The sequence below is a fragment of the Cherax quadricarinatus genome, chromosome 40, assembly GCF_038502225.1.
Source record: "Cherax quadricarinatus isolate ZL_2023a chromosome 40, ASM3850222v1, whole genome shotgun sequence".
Taxonomy (NCBI): Eukaryota; Metazoa; Arthropoda; class Malacostraca; order Decapoda; family Parastacidae; genus Cherax; species Cherax quadricarinatus.
Genome location: NC_091331.1, coordinates 3,794,432 through 3,817,636, shown reverse-complemented (window position 1 = coordinate 3,817,636; position 23,205 = coordinate 3,794,432). Strand labels below are relative to the sequence as shown.

Sequence of the window (23,205 nt, the reverse complement as noted above, 5' to 3'; positions counted from 1 at the left end):
GGTGAGAGAATCTTGATCTTCAGCAGGTGGTGTGGCTGTGGAGGTGGCAGAAGGCAAGGCAGAGAAATTCTTAAGTTTAATTTTAAAATAACTTTTATACATCGCGATACAGTATTTGTTTAAAATGGATGACCAAAATTTAAAGATGCGGCTGTGGTTTAGTGTTTTCATTCCAAAATTTTTTAAAATCGACAAGGTTCCAAGACGTACATAATAAAAACAATGTAACGTAGAAGAATATCACCATGGGTTCCAGAAGAAGCAGAAGCGCTGTGGAAAATACTGTATATTCTCCAAAAATACAGTGTATTTTGTATGTAAATTGATGGAATATATTGTAGGTAATAAAAATTAATTTGTAAATAAATAAAGAACCAGCGAAATGGGTGAGCGTCGCTGGGGGGGGAGTCGCCATGTTTTGAATTGACCGAGACAAACGTTAGTGAAAATCGGAAGAATTTTCGTCGCTCTAGGGGTTATATTGGGCTTAAAACCTCTCAAATAGGAGCCGAAATTGTTGGATTTGCAGTCGTGCATAATGTGAGCATTAAGCAGATGGACAGGACAGCTTTGGAACCCCAGCTAAGTCATGTCTATTTTGTGTTGAAATTCTGGCCAGTATTTTCTTCATAATTTAGGCAGGGGGGTTGGTATGACACACCGTAATCTCCAAACTAGTTGGTGAGTCTTATTATTATAAATTCTCCTTCAATGTATATGTATTTACATTTTAAATTTAATATACAGTCCACATATTTATGTTAATGTTTTTAACAGAATTCCTGGTGACGTATATTTCATCTGAAATTAATATAGGTCCAGAGTGACTTGTGGAGAGAGAGATTATCGTAGGTATCGGAGGACATTTTTTGCGGCCTAGGTGTTTCTAAAATTCCTACTTGTCTCTGTAACCTTGATAAAGAATTTATTATCTTTGTTACCATTTACTGGTATGTATCTTATGAGTTACATCCAGGTATATTTAATTTTCCACAAGCGCTTGTATCTCGCTGGCTCAATCTCGCTGGAAATAGGGCAGCTGCCGTATTTCATGTCTGCATAAATATCTCGTTACGATTGTGAACTGATATAAACATGTAAATAGTTCATTACCAGTGTAACTTGTTCATCTATCAAAACTCTGCGGCCCAGTCCCTGGACCCATTACGTACCACTGTAATCTATCTACTACCTCCAACAGGATGGGTATGGGGTGCATAATAAAGATATTTAACTAAGAGGACGGAAAATCGCTAATGGATAATAGTTCCCATAATCAAACAAGGTGACATGCATATTATCTAAGGTAATGAAAAGAAATACCATAAAATGAAAGACGGTGAATATTGAGAAAAGTGAATTTGTAAAAGGCCATCAAGAAAAGGGGTTTTAAAGGGAAAAGTCCTCTTACGAACCTATTAGTTCTACAACAGGGTAACGGAGGATGAATAGCTTGGAGGTAATATTCCTGGAATGTAAGTATCATAACAGATAATGATGTAAATAAACCAGAAGAGCAAGCAGGAATGAAGGAGACGTTACCACAGTTGGACACAATTCCCAAGGACGCACTGGGATGGGCAGACGTGACGACTGGAACCTCTCAAGGGTCGGTACTGGGATCGTTAGTGTTCCTTACGACATGCCAGAAGAGATACGATTTTATGTATAATTGTTGATGTCAGACTAATAGACTTAAGATTGGAGGAGATGGAAAATAATCCATAATGGCAGAGACTACAGTGATGGGTCAAACATATGGTTACTGGAATTCCGCACAAGCTAGGCTGTAAATTTCTAACTATGAAAGACGTAAAGTAAATACCCGTGGTTCAGTCCCCAGTACGGGTGGAAATGTTGGGTATGTTTCCTTACATCTGCTGTCCATTTTCACCTAGGAGTAAATAGGTACCTGGTTGTTAGTCGACAAGTGTGGGTCGCATCCTGGGGGACAAGACTGAAGGATCCCAATTGAAATAAGACAGTCCTCGATGACTCACGCACTTCAGTTATCCTGGGTGGCTAACAGTCCGGGTTAAAAATCCGAGCAAATCTTATCTAGCATATCGCCAGAATTCTGCGTCAACTGAAGCGTGTCATTTTCGTATGCGCTCCTAGCAAACCTAAATACTACATTTGGACACCTTAAGTCATTCAGGAGTATATATATGTGACAGAGGTCAGACCTGTCAGGATACGCAGTGCCAGCCTTTTATCTGCATCTAAATGATCTTAAGGGCGCCCTGAGGTTTTGGAGTTGTGAAATCCAGCTTACGAAGCAAAAAATTGGAAACTGGCGAACTTGAGGGATAGAAGGATTTTCCGATCAAAGAATCCCTATATTCAAGGTGCGCCAAGCCCGTAGGGGTCACAATGCCTAGGGAATGGGATGTAATCATGTTTAATTTGAGGGAGGGGAAGGTTGCTCCAATTCCTCAAATCAAAACCCCCTCTCCTTTCCATAAAGAAAGGTCGGATTGGAGTGTTATTTAGCCTTATAAAAACAAATTAGCTTGGATTATTTACTACTAGTGAAGAAAAGTAGCAAATGTGAGGAGATTCGTCATAGGTTTCAACGCCAGGAATCTAATTCTGATCATTTATGCTGTGATCCCAATGTATCCAGCGTTTTTTCCAGCATGCACAGATGTTGCGACGGCTTTAAATTTATTCGCCGGAGCAATTTCAAGCAGCGGAGGACTCTTGCGTTCCCTTAAGTGGAAAAACATGAGCATTGTATAACTTAATGGTGAGGGACCTTAGCCTCCGATAACCTGTATGATAAGTCTTATCAGCTTCACCTTCCCACAAGTGCTTTCACCTCATTAAAAAGACTCGCGTTAACCAAACATCTCCCTCGTCGAGCTAGTTTACATGCAGCTTCAGATATAATGTATGCGAGATATATGAAATGTTAGGTGTTCCTTGTTCCGTGCTCTCTCTGGATAGTAGCGAAAGAGCAATATCGCTGTTGCGTACCTCGTGATGTAGTCTAGATCGTAATCAAGATACACGGATCATTGAGATAATTGGTGGGCAGGCTGTCACTGTGGCGTGATAGTCCTCCAGTGAACACTTCCAACAACGTTGAGCGTCAGACGATGAAAAACACGAGATTACAGAAACTTGACGAGGTCTTGTTGCTACTCGAGACCGAATGATTATGGAACAGCAACACCTGATAGGGACAGGGGCAACAGCTAGAGGGTGAACGACAAGAGAGCCAAGGTCGTTTAAACGTGTCAGCAAAAACCTGGTGGATACGTAACGTAGAGTAAACTTCAATATCTGCTATTAATAGCACTGATACGGTATGAAAGAATCGATGAAAGACTCGGATATGGAAGACACTGTTGTTGCTTGAAAATGTTTGTGAAATATGCATCATTATAAATGATTTCTAATAATCCTATGTAATGATTTAAATCAAAATATGCATTAATCATTTGGTTATAACTATACAAATTATGACCATTTCGCTGCTTACACTAGGAAAAGAATCAGAGTAATAAATACGTTTGCACAATCAAAGTCTGAAACAACGAAGTATTGTAAGGAGACATTCAGTGACTCACGAAATCGTAATGACACGACTGCAAACAAACCATACCACGGGCGGGATTTGAACCCGCGGTCAGAGAGTTTTGAGACTCTCTGACCGCGGGTTCAAATCCCACCCGTGGTATGGTTTGAGACATTCAGTGATCTACATGTCGCTTAACTCAAAAAAATACATAAAACTAGAATAATTATTAATAATTAGCAAAAGTTGTAAGCTCGTGAGTCATTGAGCGCCGCAGGGCAGAGAATAAAATAAATATATATTGAACCCCCCACCCCCCTCAAGGAAGGTGCCTTGATGCTGGTGAGGGGCTCTTGATCTAAGGAATTAGACCTGTGCTCCAGTTCCTTGAATGAAGCTTGAATGCCTTCCATCCCCCTCCTCCCAGGTGCTGCATTAACCCCTACAGGTTTAGCGCTTCCCCTGAATGTAATAATTATATAGTATCAGAAAGTTAGACTAAAAGCAGCGGATGCAAGACACAGAGGACAGTTTAAAAGAACACTTACTGCGTAAGAAAGTAACGTTTGAAGATGAGGTAACATCAATGTAATCTGATAACTGTCAACACCATTTGCAGTGAAGGCCATCTACCGCTATGTAAACAGTTCGTTATCACTAACTTATTCAACTATCAAAACTTTGCGGTCCAGTCCCTGGACCCTGTAATCTTCTGACTGCCACCCGCAGGATGGGTATGAGCTGCAAAATAAAGATATTAAATTAACTGCCCCTATTTGTGCAAGGAAAAGTATGTAACTCGGGACAAAACTTAAGTTTTGTCCCGAGTTACTTAAGTTACTTGAGTTTAGTTAGGTTAGGTTAGGTAAGGTTCGTCAGGAAACAGGACAAGTGTTTCCTGACGCGGGTCTTAGTCAGATGATGACCCACCTTTGGAGCTTTTGGTCATCTGACCGAGGCCTTCCGCTGGCTTATGGTCATTTATAACCATTGTCTGTCTATATGTTGAGTTTAGTCTAGACATTTTTCTTAACGAGATTCTCAGCAGCTTGGACAGTAATTCGCAGGGCGAATTATATAATTAATCGGCATCAAACTAAAATAATTGATATAGTTTGAGGCCGATCCACCCAAATTTGGCCTCGATGACTCCGGATTAATTACACATTATGTACAATCAATACTATATTGCCATATTGTCAGCGTCTCCCCCTCTGGTGTGTCGGTTCATTTTGCAATTCCCATTTTTATTTTCATTCGCACCAACAATACATTGTAAACAATATTACATTTATTTTTTTTACGCTCTAAATTTAAGAAAATTATTAAAAAAATTCACAGGTACTGATTTTAGGTGCCTGTGCAGAACCTTCCTGAAGACAACCGGGGGTCTATTGGTAATCCCCTTTATGTATGCTGGGAGGTAGTTGAATAGTCTTGGGCCCCTGATACTTACTGTGTTGGTATAAACCTTGGTAATAAATACCGACAAGTTGGTTTAGAAAGACACGTAAGCAAACACTATAACATATTAGAAAACGTTTCGGTCCTGGGACCTTGATCACTTCTAACATACAGAGGTAGAAAGACATTATATATATAGGCGGAGAGTGAGATGTGACGCACGTGACCTGAGGAATGTTATAAGAACATAAGAATGGAGGAACACTGTAGAAGGCCTACTGGTCCATGCGAGGCAGGTCCTTATCAAAACAACCTCTACCTATGATGAGGACGGGTAGATGATGAAATCATGTGACTCCTGTGTTGTAAAAGGACACAAGTGCAACTAATGTGACATTTATTGTGGCAACGTTTCGCTCTCCAGGAGCTTTATCAAGCCATTACAAACAATACATGGACACAGAGGGTATATAAAGGCTCAGAGTGAGGTGAATACTAGTGAGGTACCATTTCGATGTTCACTAGTGGCAGTAGTAGTAGTAGTAGTAGTAGTAGTGGTAGTGACAAAAGTAATACAATATGGTAGAGCAATTAATTCGAATTAATTGCAATTAATTCGAATTAATTGCTCTACCATATTGTATTACTTTTGTCACTACCACTACTACTACTACTACTACTACCACTAGTGAACATCGAAATGGTACCTCACTAGTATTCACCTCACTCTGAGCCTTTATATACCCTCTGTGTCCATGTATTGTTTGTAATGGCTTGATAAAGCTCCTGGAGAGCGAAACGTTGCCACAATAAATGTCACATTAGTTGCACTTGTGTCCTTTTACTTTACATATTGTCGGTAATTCTACCAACTTTATTACGACTCCTGTGTTGTTGGGTTGGTGCTGCTTAAGTATCATGTATGCCAATGTTTTTGAAATTTTATAGAACGCAACACTGGAAACTACAAAATTTCAAAAACATTGGCATACATGATACTTAAGCAGCACCATCCCAACAACACAGGAGTCACATGATTTCATCATCTACCCGTCCTCATCATAGGTAGAGGTTGTTTTGATAAGGACCTGCCTCGCATGGGCCAGTAGGCCTTCTACAGTGTTCCTCCATTCTTATGTTCTTATGACATTCCTCAGGTCACGTGCGTCACTCACACCTCACTCTCCGCCTATATATATGTCTTTCTACCTCTGTATGTTAGAAGTGATCAAGGTCCCAGGACCGAAACGTTTTCTAATAAATATGTTATAGTGTTTGCTTACGTGTCTTTCTAAACCAACTTACTGTGTTGTCTCTTAGTGTACTCGTGGCGCCTCCTACTTTTCATTGGGGAAATGTTGCATCTCCTGCCGAGTCTTTTACTTTCATAGGGAGTGATTTTCGTGTGCAAGTTTGGTACTAATCCCTTTAGGATTAGTACCAATCCATATCAGTCTGAACTGGGAGACTTCAGTAGGACAGTGAGGATATCGTCAAATATTACTCCAACAAGGGTTCATCAGTTATGACAGCTTCAGAGGTTTCCTTCCAGCAGATCTAAAGTTGCTGTTAATCGGGAATTACTGTCTATCAGGAGAAATGGAATTTTTGAGGATCTTCATCGTCCCAGTGACTGATAATTTTTAACTCTTATGACTCTAAGGGAATCACCCGCCAAGTATCGCAGTGACACGCACGTAGGACATGCATACATTTGGGTGTGTATATATACATGTATATATATATATAAGAACATAAGAACGAAGGAACACTGCAGAAGGCCTACTGGCCCATGCGAGGCAGGTCCAAGTCCCCTACCGGCTTAAGCCAATGCACCCAACCTAGTCAGGTCAGGGAAGAACACGGCAACCGACCTGGTAGCACAAGCTATCAGGTCCAACTCACACCCACCCACATCCACTCATAAGAACATAAGAAAGGAGGAACACTGCAGTAGGCCTGTTGGCCCATACTAGGCAGGTCCTTTACAATTCATCCTACTAACAAAACATTTGAACAACCCAATTTTCAATGCTACCCAAGAAATAAGCTCTTATGTGCAAGTCCCACTCAAATCCAACCCCTCCCACTCATGTACTTATCCAACCTAAACTTGAAGCTACCCAAAGTCTTAGCCTCAATAACCCAACTAGGTAGACTGTTCCACTCATCAACAACCCTATTTCCAAACAATACTTTCCTATGTCCTTTCTAAATCTAAACTTATCTAATTTAAATCCATTACTGCGGGTTCTCTCTTGGAGAGATATCCTCAAGACCTTATTAATATCCCCTTTATTAACACCTATCTTCCACTTATACACCTCGATCAGGTCTCCCCTCATTCTTCATCTAACAAGTGAATGTAACTTAAGAGTCTTCAATCTTTCTTCATAAGGAAGATTTCTAATGCTATGTATTAATTTAGTCATCCTACGCTGAATATTTTCTAACGAATTTATGTCCATTCTGTAATATGGAGACCAGAACTGAGCTGCATAGTCTAGGCGAGGCCTTACTAATGATGTATAAAGCTGCAGTATGACCTCTGGACTTCTGTTGCTTACACTTCTTGATATAAATCCCAGTAATCTATTCGCCTTATTACGTACGCTTAGGCATTGCTGTCTTGGTTTAAGGTTGCTGCTCACCATAACCCCCAAGTCCTTTTCGCAATCTGTATGGCTAAGTTCTACATTATTTAACTTGTAAGTGCTAGGGTTATGGACACTCCGAGCTTCAGAACCTTGCATTTATCTACATTGAGCTGCATCTGCCACTTTTCTGACCAAGAATAGAGTTTGTCTAAATCTTTCTGAAGTTCCCTAACATCTACGTTTGAATCAATTATCCTACCTATCTTTGTGTCATCGGCGAATTTGCTCATATCACTACTAATTCCTTCATCAAGATCATTGATATATATTATAAACAACAACGGGCCCAAGACTGATCCCTGTGGAACACCGCTTGTTACTGATCCCCACTCGGATTTAACCCCATTTATGGACACTCTCTGCCTCATGTCTGTGAGCCATGATTCAATCCACGAGAGCACCCTTCCCCCAATGCAATGAGCTGCCACCCTCCTCAACAGTCCCCGGTGCGGAACTTTATCAAAAGCCCCACTAATATCTAAGTAAATAATATCAAATTCTTTATCGTGGTCAACAGCCCCAAAAGCTTTACTGAAGAAAGTCAATAAACTAGTTAGACAAGACCGGCCTCTTGTGAATCCATGCTGAGTATCATTAATCAAGCTATGCTTATCGAGATGGCTTCTTATAATCTCAGCTATAATTGACTCTAGTAATTTGCCCACAATTGAGGTCAGGCTTACTGGGCGGTAATTTGACGGTAACGACCTGTCCCCTGTTTTAAAAATAGGAATCACATTAGCCATCTTCCACATATCAGACACTACACCTATTTGAAGAGATAAATTAAAAATATTAGTTAATGGTTCACAGAGTTCCATTTTGCATTCCTTAAGAACCCCTGAAAAAACCTCATCAGGACCCGGTGACTTATTTTGCTTCAATCGGTCTATCTGCTTCACAACCATTTCACTAGTGACTGTGATGTTACATAATTTATCTTCTTCTGGCCCACTATAAAAATTAATTACTGGAATTTATTAGTGTCTTCCAATGATTAGGAAATCCAGCGCCTAGGAACACAAGGCCCAAGACTTGTAGCGGGGAGCCCAAGGGAACACGTGGCCTAGGACTTCTAGCAAGGAGCCCTTAGGAGCACGAGGTCCAGTGCTTGTAGCAGACAGCCCCTGGGAGCACGAGGTCCAGTGCTTGTAGCAGACAGCCCCTGGGAGCACGAGGCCCAGTGCTTGTAGCAAACAGCCTCTGCGAACACTAGGGAAGCACCTAGGAACACGAGACCCAGGGTCTGGCAGCAGGAAGCCCCTGAGGGCTGTGCTATACCAGGCTCCAGCTCAAACAAGGGTATGCATAAGCATACATGCACACATACACAAAAATACATATGCATGAGAAAACATATGTACACGCATATGCATACATGCTTTGGTGGCCTGAAGCTCTCGCTTCACACGGCGAGGGTCTGGGTTCGATTTCCAGCCAGAGTAGAAACATTGGGCGTGTTTCTTTCCACCTGTTGCCAATGTTCCCCATCAGTAAAATGGATACCTGGGTGTTAGTCGACTGGTGTGGGTTGCATCCTGGGACACTGACCTAATGTGCCCGAAATGTTCAGCATAACAAGGGGCTTTCTATGTCATTGATGTCAGCTAGTCCTGTATACCATGTACATGTACTTGTAGTAAATAAAGATATTATTATTATTATGCATAAATTACACATGCAAGTGTGCATTCACACTTGCGCACATCCGCACGTATTTTGCCACATTTTTTCATCGGCCTGCATTTTTTTTCTTCCCTTGAAGTAGAAGTGACTAAGCATATGGCTACGGGGATAACTTTCTCGTTAATCAGAGATAAGGTAGTTTTTAAACTGTTTCCCAGCGGGGGTCAAGCAGGGGTCATCGTGAACCACTGTGGTTTTGAAACCTATGGAGAAGGTAGGCGGGCAGACTTACAGCTAAGATAGGATGCTTCAACTTAATTATTATTATTATAATCAAGGGGAAGCGCTAAACCCGGAGGATTATACAGCGCCTGGGGGGGATGATGTGGAAGGCATTCAGGCTTAATTCGGGGAACTGGAGCACAGATCCAATTCCCTAAATCAAGAGCCCCTCACCAACATCAAGGAACCTTCCTTGAGGGGGGGAATAGTTGAATTTGAAAAGGACATGCCAAGTACGGGCCAGTAAGCCTGCCACACTATTTCTCCATTTTTTTTATGTTCTTATATAAGCCTTGTTTGTAGATGCCCACCAAGTAAGAATGCAATTTTTTCTCCGCGGGTGATCGAGGCGGTTAAAAGTAGGGGCGAGGACAGCAAATAGGATGATAACAGTAGTCATTACTCTTATTAACCTATTGATCGTCTATCAGCTGGCCTGAAGTTGCTTGTATTTAATTTTTCTTTGACTTTTAAGTTACAGGTTTCTTTGTAAATATTCACAGGTAACTGGTTATCACCAGCACGAGGCTTGTATGGTATTAGCTTTGTAGGGCTTTATTATTAAAATCATAACAAAGCGCTTAACCCATAAGGGTCATACAGCGTTGCTTTGTAATGTTTATCCACTGGGAAAGATCATGTCTAAGAACAGTTCTACATACAGTCCGGGACGTGATTCATGCACAAATTTAGTTGAACACCTTTATTATGCAGCCCATACCCATCCTGTGGGAGGTAGTCAAAATTATTATAATAAAAAAAAGAAGCACTAAACCTATAAAGGTAAATTCTGCGAACTCGCTGGTAAACTGGACAATCCACAAGTGAAGAACTAAAATAGGGATCAGACAAACTTCACAGAGGAATAGGGTGTCGTTCCATGAGATACCCATGGGTAAGGCGAGTAAGGCTGATGCGGAGACAGGAGAGCAAAGTTTCCCGGAAGTTACTTGTAACCCAGCCGGACCCAGGCAGTAGTGACATCCAAGAGTCTGTTTATTTTGTTGGATGCACCACAGACATGTGGGTCCTCCTGCATGACAATGATTTAAGATGAACTGACTGGTGTCAGTCTCACTCAGTCTTGTGCCTCCATAGTAAGAGATACAGTATGTATTATTTTTCCATGCTGGTACAGTCAGCCCATATACAGAGGGAAGAGTGGATATTTAAATTCCATCCATGAATATTCCTTGTACAAAATTCCATTGAGAAAAATGAAAAAGGAAAATACATATTTTTTATTTCTAATGAGAATACAAATGTGTGAATCGTTAAAACAAACGTCATAAAATATTGTACAGAATATTAATAAAGCTGTGGTATTCCTCTACATAACAGTAGAGGATAAGTTTTATATGGTCAGCAATACTGTAATACGTAGAGGCCATGTACAACATTTTGCAAACACAACATGGTCCAGAACATGCTTAACAAAAAAAAAAAAAAAAACATATCAAACAAGAACATATACACATGCTGTTTAACACTGGCAAAATTTTGTACAATAAATAAAAATACATTAACATTTAATAAAAATCCACATCTAGTATATTAAAAATAACAAAAAACTAATAAAAATATTTTGAGATTGAGTGAATATCAAAATAATTTAAATTTCTGTACTGAATATACGTACTATGAACATATATCTAAGTTTTATCACAAAATATATACTGTATACCTTGTATATATTACACATTCTTATTAATACAATTCAACTTAAAACATTCTACCCACACTAATTTCCATTTTGCACAAGTTTGGATTTGATCTACAAGTAGCTATCGCCAATTTCTTTCTATGTAACCGTGATCACTAAAGAAATGTAACCATTCGATTCACCATCTTTCTAACACCAAATATGCCTTCTGCAATGCCACAGTCAAAATAATCACTTCACAAAAGCCTATCAAGCAGTATTAAAAAAAAAAAAAAAAATGGTGTCCAACTACTGAAATATTTCAATAGAGTACAAAGTATGAAGAATATATCCAAACATTTATTCGGCAGTTAAATCCTATTTACAATATCTGGTACATCACATTCAGTCACTTAAAATTCCAACTTGTGTTACAGGAATGACTTCTGGGGAAACAGAAAAACCAATTGAATTTGGTTGGTTGGTAACTAACACTTAAGAGTACTTGGACCACATATGTCAGTCAGTACTTGATTACAGTAATATATAAAATGCACAACAAAAAATAAAATTAACAAACAAAATCAACAAACATAAAAGCTGTATTAGGAAATACAAACAATCTAGAGAAGAGTGGCAGTGCTGTATGACCCTAGTATTTTTTTTTTTGTGCTTTTTGATTATAATAATGGAGGGGAGTGGGATTAAAGTAATTAATCCAATAAAAGGCAAAAGCTGGAACAGTTGCTCTTTGCTGACAACTGCCCTTTTGGGAAATTCAGAAGAGAGGTTGCTGAGGTTGGACAAAGGAATTTGGAAAGCTATGTAAAATAAGAAAATTAGTAGTGAACATATGGGCAAGATGATGAGAGTAACAGTCTAGGTAATGAAAGATTGGATATCAGATTGGAGGAGGAGTGCATGTTTTCAGATATTTGAGTGGGCATGTGGGCAGAGTGAATGGAGACAAATGGTTTTTAATACTTGACGTGCTGTTGGAGTGTGAGCAAAGTAACATTTATGAAGGGATTCAGGGAAACCGGCAGGCCAGACTTGAGTCCTGGAGATGGGAAGTACAGTGCCTGCACTCTGAAGGAGGGGTGTTGTTGCAGTTTGAAAACTGTAGTGTAAATCACCCTTCTGGCAAGACAGTGATGGAGTGAATGATGGTGAAAGTTTTTCTTTTTCGGGCCACCCTGCCTTGGTGGGAATCGGCCAGTGTGCTAATAATAATAATAATAATAATAAAATGTGGGCAGAGGAGAGATGAGTATGAAAGAAGAGGTGAATCACAGAATATGAAAAAAAAAAAAAAAAAAAAAGGTAAGTGGTATGTTAAGATACCGGTGGAAATCAATATATGATAACAAGGGGCATGTACCAGGGTATAGTGGCACAACACATTTAAATGGGTGTGATGTATGGGATTTAAATGCTGCAGCAAGGAGGCTGAAGGGAGTGGAGATATGTTTGTGACCAATATGTGGTGTTTATATTACATAAATAATTTGGAGCATGGAGATTAGGAGACAGTAAGGGGTTATCAAAAGTATAATTTAGAGGACTAAGGAGAGATTGTTGAGATGGTCTGGGCACGAGACGATGAAGCAGATTAGGATAATTAAGAGTACAGTGAATACGTCTGGGGTAGGAGGAGGGGGATAGGGGATTATCCAGTTAAGAGTTAGAGGGAGGAAGTTCAGAAGGTTTTCAGTGCTAGGGATTTTAACATTTAACCTGCTTTTGTGAATGTTAGACTGAAAGGAAAACTGGTATTTATGGCTTAACATACACAAATAACCCCACATACGGCAATGAAATTAATGATGAAATTTCAGTCCAAGTTGGATCAAAATGTCATCCTAAACTTCATTCTCCTATGTGTGCATTATTTGTGTATTGTTCCAATCATGGTATTGTGCATTTTTTATTCTTTATGGCTTGATGTGTTGATGGAGTGAGCAAGGTAATAGGATTCAGAGGACCTGTTGGCCAGGCTTGAATCCTAAAGGTAGGATGGGCAGTCCCTACACACTTTTAAGATGGTGAATGATTTTTATTTTTGTGTACATGTATGTACTTGCTTATCTGTGGTTGCAGGGGTTGTCATTCCTCCTGGCCCTGCCTCTTCACTGGTTGCTACTAGGTCCACACACTCCCTGCTCCATGAGCTTTATTGTATCTTCTTAAAAGCTATGGATGGATGGATTCTGCCTCCACTTCAACACTCTCCAGATTGTTTCACTTCCTGACAACTCGAATAAATATTTCCTAACATCCCTGTGACTCACCTGAGTTTTCAACTTTGAGTTGTGACCCCTTGTTGCTGTGTCCCATCTCTGAAATCGCCTGTCCCTATCCACCTTGTCAATTCCTCAGTATTTTATATATCGTTATGTCCCTCCCCCCCATCCATCTTGTTCTCAGTGTCGTCAAGTTGATTTCCCTTAACCTCTCCTTGTAGGGCATATCCCTCAGCTCTGGAATTAGTCGTAGCAAACCTTTGCACTTTCTCTAATATCTCGATGTTCTTGGCCAGGTGTGGGTTCCATACTGGTGCTGCATACTCCAAATAAGGGCCTGATGTACACAGTGTACAGAGTCTTGAATGATTCCTTACTCAGGTATTGAAATGCTATTCTTAGGTTTGCCAGTTGCCCATGTGTGTGTAGGTGTTGATGGCCAGTTCAAACATTCTTAACAAATGTACTTAGCAATAAAGTAAATTAGTGATAAAAAGGGGTTTACTATTTTAAATATTGTACAATTTATAATTCATATCATAGGGAAACCCCATAATACTGCTAATTCAAGGTATATTTTACAACCTTCTACTGCATAAGATTTCCAATTACCTCTAGTCTTGTACAACATGTTTAATTTTAAACTTAATAAATAATAAACTTTGAAGTGAAGACCTATTAATACAAAGATAATCACAAGCTGTAAACAGTACCTAAATTACTGTTGCTTTATATCAGTGCTGAGAGGAAGAAATAATGTCAATGAGAATAACCAAGAATTATTTTTCTACTTTTTATATATTACTATGATTTTTATACTTTTTTTAATATATTACTATGATTTTAAATTTTTTATTCTAGAGAAAGGAAACAAAAACTTGGACTAGGCAGTTAAACATAACCCATATCCAAGAGTCTACTCTATGTACAGCACGCAGTAACCCGGTGTCTACATTCCGGAAAGTCCTAACACCATCCATAATGTATATAAAGAAAGAATAAAATACAGGCTTTATATACATAATAAATTTACAGCTACTGTACATAAAATGAATACTACCTGATCACACATATTTCCTCTGAACTTAATAATAAAATATTTACTTGTCATTTTTAAAAAAAAACATATAGTAGTCATAGTATGAATATTTTTAATAAATGTCAACACTCATGAATTGCTTGATTAACCCTTAAATGGTCCAAACGTATATATACATTTTTTCAACATCTGAAAGTATGTAAAAAAATGTAGAGCTTCTTTTTTGTTTTACATTTGAAAACGTGTAAAAAAAACTTTTATCTACATTTTTTTTTGTTATATTTGAAAACATATAAAAAAAAAGTAGATCTACTTTTGTAGCACTACAAATTTGAACGTCGATCTCTTTGGACCGTTTAAGGGTTAAACATTTCTGAACTATTATACCTTTTTAAATTTTAAAATGCTAGAAAGGTCTCCAAAGTTGGCTTTTTTAAATATGAAAACATTTAAATCAGCAGCTTAGATACAGTAAACTGTTGAAATAGCAGCACCCTAAATAAGGGCACACTCAAGCTAACGGCACAATGAAACCAGTGCTATGTATACAGAGCCCTGATGTGCGGTGGCAGAACGCGGCAACGTGTGAATATTTGTTTACATCACTGTTTTTTGAAAGTGAACTCCGTACTGATAGCATGCTACAGTATACAATGCCATTTTTACCTTTACTGCATATGTAATTAGTGAAAGTTAATAACCCATAAAAATGTCTCCTTAACCTGCCAGTGAAGTGAAGAAAAATCAAGTCTTAAAACCTGGTGACAAACCTGATATAATAAAGAAACTAGAATGTGGCACAAGTAAAAGTGTGTTAATAACAATACCATAACATTGGATCATCAATATTCTATATTAACCCGTAAACAGTCCAAGCAGATCTACGTTCACATGCGTAGCGCTCCAAAAATAGATCTACGTTTTTTAACATATTTTCAAATATATAAAAAAAAAAAAAAAGTAGATCAAAGTTTTTTTACACGTTTTCAAATGTAAAAAAAAAAAAAATTACTTTTTTACATACTATCAAATGTTGAAAAAATGTATATATACGACTGGACTGTTTACGGGTTAAACAGTTAAAACAAAAACTTTCTAAAAAAAAACAGTGTGTGCCATTATTCAGAAAGTTTGCTGTACTTCAACTACTTCAGAATGATTAGTATGCAACTTTTGGAGCCCCTCGTTTGATAAACTGTAGTTGCAATTCCATGCACATACCTAATTACAAGCATTGCTTAAAGCAAACATATCTTTGTAAAACTCGACAATGTACACCTTCATTTTTTTAAATGAAATTCATTTTTATTTTCAGAGCTCTCAAACGAGCTATCACAAATCATAGCAGCAAACTTCAAAATCGTGCGAAATCCATTTTCTTTCAACGTGTTCTCTATGGCCAACAGAACAAAACAGAGGGGGCTGGATATGAAGAAGGTAAGTCATTTTTGCCTTCATCAAAAATAAATGTGCCATATTCTAAGGGAGGTAAAGGATAATGTCACCTGTCATTATCTGATTTTTTATGCCAATCAAATATCAGATAATGACAGGTGATAGGCATGGCGTCCCTGGGAATGGCACTTAATATCAGGCCTGGGTCTGTGCCTTTCTTACAGTACACACAGTACAGTACACACTTGAAATGCTCATGCATGTTAATGATTTTGTGCTTGACAATATTTCACTACATGTAAAGAACACATTATATAATACGGAAAGAAATAATTTTTTTAACCCTTTAAGGGTCCCCAGGCCCTCTCCGAGACTTGTTCTCAGGCTCGCCAAATTTAAAAAAAACAAAAAAATTATTTTTTCTCATGAAAAGATAGAGAATCTTTTCCCGATCATAATGACACCAAAAGTATGAAATTTGATGGAAAACTTACGGAATTATGCTTTCGCGAAGTTAGTGGTCTCGACGATGTTTACGCATCGGCGATTTTGCCTATAAATGTATTAATTCAAGGATTATGTGGAGTAAAATAAAGGTTGGATGTGAAAAGTGGGTTATAGTAAGTGTATATGCACCTGGAGAAGAGAGAAGTGTAGAGGAGAGAGAGAGATATTTTGGGAAATGTTGAGTGAAAGCGTAGGGAGTTTTGAACCAAGTGTGAGAGTACTTGGGGTTGGGGATTTCAATGCTAAAGTGGGTAAAAATGTTGTGGAGAGAGTAGTAGGTAAATTTGGGGTGCCAGGGGTACATGTAAATGGGAAGCCTTTAATTGAGCTATGTGTAGAAAGAGATTTGGTAATAAGTAATACATATTTTATGAAAAGAGGATAAATATACAAGGTATGATGTAGCACATAATGAAAGTAGTTTGTTAGATTATGTATTGGTGGATAAAAGGTTGATGGGTAGGCTCCAGGATGTACATGTTTAAAGAGGGGCAACTGATATATCAAGATCATTATTTAGTTGTAGCTACAGTTAGAGTAAGAGGTAGATGGGACAAGAGGACGGTGGCAACAAGTAGGAGGGAAGTGAAAGTGTATAAACTAAGGGAGGAGGAAGTTCGGGTGAGATATAAGCGACTATTGGCAGAAAGGTGGGCTAGTGCAAAGATGAGTAGTGGGGGGGTTGAAGAGGGTTGGATGAGTTTTAAAAATGCAGTATTAAAATGTGGGGCAGAAGTTTTTGGTTATAGGAGAGTGGGGGGAGGAGGAAAGAGGAGTGATTGGTGGAATGATGAAGTAAAGGGTGTGATAAGAGAGAAAAAGTTAGCTTAAGAGAGGTTTTTACAAAGCAGAAGTGTTATAAGAAGAGCAGAGTATATGGAGAGCAAAAGAAAGGTGAAGAGAGTGGTGAGAGACTGCAAAAGGAGAGCAGATGATAGAGTGGGAGAGGCACTGTCAAGAAATTTTAATGAAAATAAGAAAAAATTTTAGAGTGAGTTAAACAAGTTAAGAAAGCCTAGGGAACGTTTGGATATGTCAGTTAAAAACAGAGTAGGGGAGTTAGTAGATGGGGAGAGGGAGGTATTGGGTAGATGGCGAGAATATTTTGAGGAACTTTTAAATGTTGAAGAAAGGGAGGCAGTAATTTCATGCACTGGCCAGGGAGGTATACCATCTTTTAGGAGTGAAGAAGAGCAGAATGTAAGTGTGGGGGAGGTACGTGAGGCATTACGTAGAATGAAAGGGGGTAAAGCAGCTGGAACTGATGGGGATCATGACAGAAATGTTAAAAGCAGGGGGGGATATAGTGTTGGAGTGGTTGGTACTTTTGTTTAACAAATGTATGAAAAAGGGGAAGGTACCTAGGGACTGGCAGAGAGCATGTATAGTCTCTTTATATAAAGGGAAGGGGGACAAAAGAGATAGTAAACTTATTCCTCTATAATTTTTACAGAGTATACCAGGAAAAGTGTACGGTAGGGTCATAATTGAAAGAATTAGAGGTAAGACAGAATGTAGGATTGCGGATGAGCAAGGAGGTTTCAGAGTGGGTAGGGGATGTGTAGATCAAGTGTTTACATTGAAGCATATATGTGAACAGTATTTAGATAAAGGTAGGGAAGTTTTTATTGCATTTATGGATTTAGAAAAGGCATATGATAGAGTGGATAGGGGAGCAATGTGGCAGATGTTGCAAGTAGTATATGGAATAGGTGTTAAGTTACTAAATGCTGCAAAGGCTCAGGTTAGGGTGTGTAGAAGAGAGGGAGACTACTTCCCGGCAAAAGTAGGTCTTAGACAGGGATGTGTAATGTCACCATGGTTGTTTAATATATTTATAGATGGGGTTGTAAAAGAAGTAAGAACATAAGAACATAAGAACATAAGAACGAAGGAACACTGCAGAAGGCCTACTGGCCCATGCAAGGCAAGTAAATGCTAGGGTGTTCAGGAGAGGGGTGGGATTAAATTATGGGAAATCAAATACAAAATGGGAATTGACACAGTTACTTTTTGCTGATGATACTGTGCTTATGGGAGATTCTAAAGAAAAATTGCAAAGGTTAGTGGATGAGTTTGGGAGTGTGTGTAAAGGTAGAAAGTTGAAAGTGAACATAGAAAAGAGTAAGGTGATGAGGGTATCAAATGATTTAGATAAAGAAAAATTGGATATCAAATTGGGGAGGAGGAGTATGGAAGAAGTGAATGTTTTCAGATACTTGGGAGTTGACATGTCGGCGGATGGATTTATGAAGGATGAGGTTAATCATAGAACTGATGAGGGAAAAAAGGTGAGTGGTGCGTTGAGGTATATGTGGAATCAAAAAACGTTATCTATGGAGGCAAAGAAGGGAATATATGAAAGTATAGTAGTACCAACACTCTTACATGGGTGTGAAGCTTGGGTTGTGAATGCAGCAGCGAGGAGGCGGTTGGAGGCAGTGGAGATGTCCTGTCTAAGGGCAATGTGCGGTGTAAATATTATGCAGAAAATTCGGAGTGTGGAAATTAGGAGAAGGTGTGGAGTTAATAAAAGTATTAGTCAGAGGGCTGAAGAGGGATTGTTGAGGTGGTTTGGTCATTTAGAGAGAATGGATCAAAGTAGAATGACATGGAGAGCATTTAAATCTGTAGGAGAAGGAAGGCGGGGTAGGGGTCGTCCTCGAAAAGGTTGGAAGGAACGGGTAAGGGAGGTTTTGTGGGCGAGGGGCTTGGACTTCCAGCAGGCGTGTATGAGCGTGTTCGATAGGAGTGAATGGAGACGAATGGTATTTGGGACCTGACGATCTGTTGGAGTGTGAGCAGGGTAATATTTAGTGAAGGGATTCAGGGAAACCGGTTATTTTTATAGTATAGCCGGACTTGAGTCCTGGAAACGGGAAGTACAATGCCTGCACTCTAAAGGAGGGGTTTGGGATATTAGCAGTTTGGAGGGATATGTTGTGTATCTTTATACGTATATGCTTCTAAACTGTTGTGTTCTGAGCACCTCTGCAAAAACAGTGATAATGTGTGAGTGTGGTGAAAGTGTTGAATGATGATGAAAGTATTTTCTTTTTGGGGATTTTCTTTCTGTTTTGGGTCACCCTGCCTCGGTGGGAGACGGCCGCCTTGTTGAAAAAAAAAAATATATATATATATAATATTTTTTTGTACTTCCCATTTCCAGGACTCAAGTCCGACTATATGAAAATATATATACACATATGTATTATATATATAAAATCAGGGACTAGGAAAGGTGATCATGACCATCTACCTCTTAAAGAAAGCAGCTGCAAGAAAACAATTATGCATGGAGAACAATGCATCAACAACAATATTAGGGAAAAGCTAAGAGGCTAGACATATAATAGTGAAGGAGGTGCAGTAATTCGGGATTTTTTAGAAATCAAGATATAGCATGGCTGTATATATTTTAAAAATCTATAGCATAACTAAGTGTTCTGAAATGTACAGTGGTCCCTCGTTTTTCGTAATTAATCCGTTCCTGGAGGAGCTACTATAAACGAAATTTACGATTTGCGAATCAATTTTCCCCATAAGAAATAATGTAAATACAATTAATCCGTTTCTGACACTCAGAAGTATTAAAACAAAAAAATTTTTTACATGAAATATACATGTAGTACATAAACAATACAATGGGAAATGATGAATGAAACATTAACAGCATAACACTTACCTTTATTGGAGATTCTTCTTAGTGTATGGGAGACTGGAGGAGGAGATTGGATTGTTTACAGTTTGGAAGGGGAATCCCCTTCCAGCAACACCTCAGGTACCAATTGCTTCTCTGGGGTTGCTTCTCTTCTCTGTTTCTTAATGCCACTAGGACCACCTTGAGAGTCACTCTAGTCCTGTCTCACAAAGTAACTGTGGAGAGAGCTCTGTTTCTGGCATCTCTTTAACACTTTGTCACTGTACATATTTCTCACCTTCTTTACCACAGGCTTGGCACTAGGAGCTTTCTTTGGAGCCATGGTAGCTTATTTAGTACTTGCAAGCACTAAAATGAGTGGAATATTATGAAATATTTCGTAGGAGCACTTGAGGGGACCTTCACTCACTGGTAAGATAAGATAAGATAAGATTTCGTTCGGATTTTTAACCCCGGAGGGTTAGCCACCCAGGATAACCCAAGAAAGTCAGTGCGTCATCGAGGACTGTCTAACTTATTTCCATTGGGGTCCTTAATCTTGTCCCCCAGGATGCGACCCACACCAGTCGACTAACACCCAGGTACCTATTTGCTGCTAGGTGAACAGGACAATAGGTGTAAGGAAACGTGTCGGAATTTCCACCCGCCGGGAATCGAACCCGGGCCCTCCGTGTGTGAAGCGGGAGCTTTAGCCACCAGACCAGATTGGCTGGGTAGGGAGGCCTCCCCGGCTCACACCGTGCGTACCCGTCCTGGATGAACTACTATTCGCGAGTCAACCAATGAAAAGCGAGTCCATGTTTATACGAAAATACCCCTATGATTGGCGAAATTTACGATTGCCGAGAACTACGAAAAGCAAGAACTCGACGGTAAGATTACTGGTGTCTTCTTTGTCTCAAACACTCACGATAATGGGTTTATCTTGCTACTTCTACTTACTTAGGTCACACTCTACAGGCATGTACATGTATATGTATACACACACATCTGAGGCTTCTTCTGTTCTCTTAATCATTCTTGCTCTTGTTTATTTTTCCTTTCATCTCCAAGGGGAAGTGGAAAAGAATCCTTCCTCTGTAAGCCATGTATGTCGTAAGAGGCAATTAAAATGCCGGGAGCAAGGGGCTGGTGGTTTGTAAGCATTTTTTCTGTATAAACTGCTAAATGTAAAAGTGAGAAAAAACTTTATGAAGCTGGTTCTTCTTTTATATGTCACCCTGCATTGATGGGAAGTGGCCGGTTTAAAAAATATAAAACGATAAATTCCGCATATTTAACCCTTTCAGGGTCGACAGGCCCTCTCAAAAACTTGTTCTCAGGGTCGCCCAAATTTCAAAAAAAAAAAAAAAAAAAAAAAAAAAAAAAAAAAAAAACTTATGAAAAGATAAGAGAATCTTTTCCCGATCATAATGACACCAAAAGTATGAAATTTGCTGGAAAACTTACGGAATTACGCTCTCGCGAAGTTAGCGGTCTCGACGATGTTTACGCATCGCGTAAACATCGTCCCTATTTTCGGCCAATTCCATTGCACTAGTCAACAAAAATCATGAATATTTTGCTAGAACTCCATTTTTTTTATTGAATGAGTGCAAGAAACCACCCATTTACCGATTTCAACTATCCAATACAGTGGTCAGAATTTAGCAATTTTCCCAATTTCACACAAATTTTAAAAGATGCCAATTTCCAAATAGGGTCCAGAATAAACAAGAAGGACATTCCTGGCACTAAAATAACATTTCCTCTGTTCATTAGTCATGTCCCAACGCCCCTCTTACATTCTTTTGCTTTCCACTTCGAATTTTTATTCTCACAAAAAATAGGAGATTTACTGTTATGCAGACTACTGCATTAGTGTAAAAATTTTTTATAAATAATATCGGCGGACTTGTGAAAGAATATTAGACTCACCAGTTGACGTGTATTGGACGCTTAGCATGATTTGTTTACTTTTGAACTTTGGTAAAAATCGAACATTTCTGCTACTTTGAGCTCAATTTCAAGGTACTTTTCATTGTAAAATCAGTCAAAATCATCTCAATTTCTGTAATATGTCTTTCATTCTATAGAATGAGACCAGGAAAACTAGAATACAACAAAAAATACCATACGAAAATACAGTGCAAAGTCGTTGTTTTAATCCAAAAACACGGTCAAAGTTTTTTTTTTCTCATTACGCACTGTGTGCTGCAGGATTTTTTTTATACTGTGCACACTGACCACATAGACCCATTCTTTCATATGTAGGCCTACCAGCTTTCTCTCACTAGAGTTGAGGGCGCTAGAATTTAGGCGTACTAGTACATCAAAAACCCTGGTGTGTAAGCCGTACTAGTACGGCCGAAACCCCGAAAGGGTTAATATTTTATCATGGTAAAGTAATCAACTTCAGTATGCCTCAAATTGATATTACTTTCATGTCTGTTAAGATGTTACTAAATTAATTATCACTTTCAGTAAAACAAAAACATTTAAAATAGCCCAACGGCAATTATCAAAAAGCTTTTCCTTAACGTAAGAAAATAATTATACTTCATGAGTATCTACGTTGAAAAACCCCTTGTAGGTTTAGTGCTTAACTTATTATTATAATAATAATGCACTGAAAAACTTCAGATACAGTGCAGAGTTGACAAGTAAAGAAAAATCTGATAAGATTCCATAGGAAAATATATTAATTGGGGAAATGCTAAACTCAGTGGTCATACAGCACATGGGGAATGGGAGGCAACCAGATTCAATCAAAGGAAGGGAAGGATTGATTCACTTGGATCAAGAACTCCCTGGCAACAAGGCACCTCAATTGAGGAGCAGGAGAACTTACTCTTCAAAAACTATATAGAGGTGGAATGTGTAAAATTTTATACCCATAATAACTAACAGGGCATGCAACTTGTTAGGGAATGATGTGATGCTTCAAAATTGTGAATTTAATGTCTGAAAACTGGCAAAAGAAATGAAAGTGAATGAGGGATTGATAGTAAAAGGGATCTGCAGTAAATTCACTGCAGGGCCATTAAAATGGAAGATAAAAATGTAGATTAAAATTTGAAGAGAATTTTACTAAACTACAGGAAAGGAACAACATTCAGTGGGTTAGTTTTTATTAGTATAGAAAACTATGTACATTTAGCAAAGATGGCAGCTAATTTTGTCTATTAAAATAAAAAGTTTGTGCTATAATGTAGTATGTTTATAGTGGATATTTATGTAGAACCTT

At 38.7% G+C, this 23,205-nt stretch overlaps 1 long non-coding RNA gene across 2 annotated transcripts in view; it reads left to right on the top strand.

The window, feature by feature from the left end:
• Positions 1–23,205, top strand: part of LOC128687359 (uncharacterized) — a 45,944-nt gene that overhangs the window by 21,568 nt on the left and 1,171 nt on the right. For both annotated transcript variants that reach the window (XR_011392956.1, XR_008406816.2), the window contains exon 2: positions 15,732–15,853. This is a non-coding gene — a long non-coding RNA (uncharacterized lncRNA). The remainder of the gene's footprint in view (positions 1–15,731; positions 15,854–23,205) is intronic.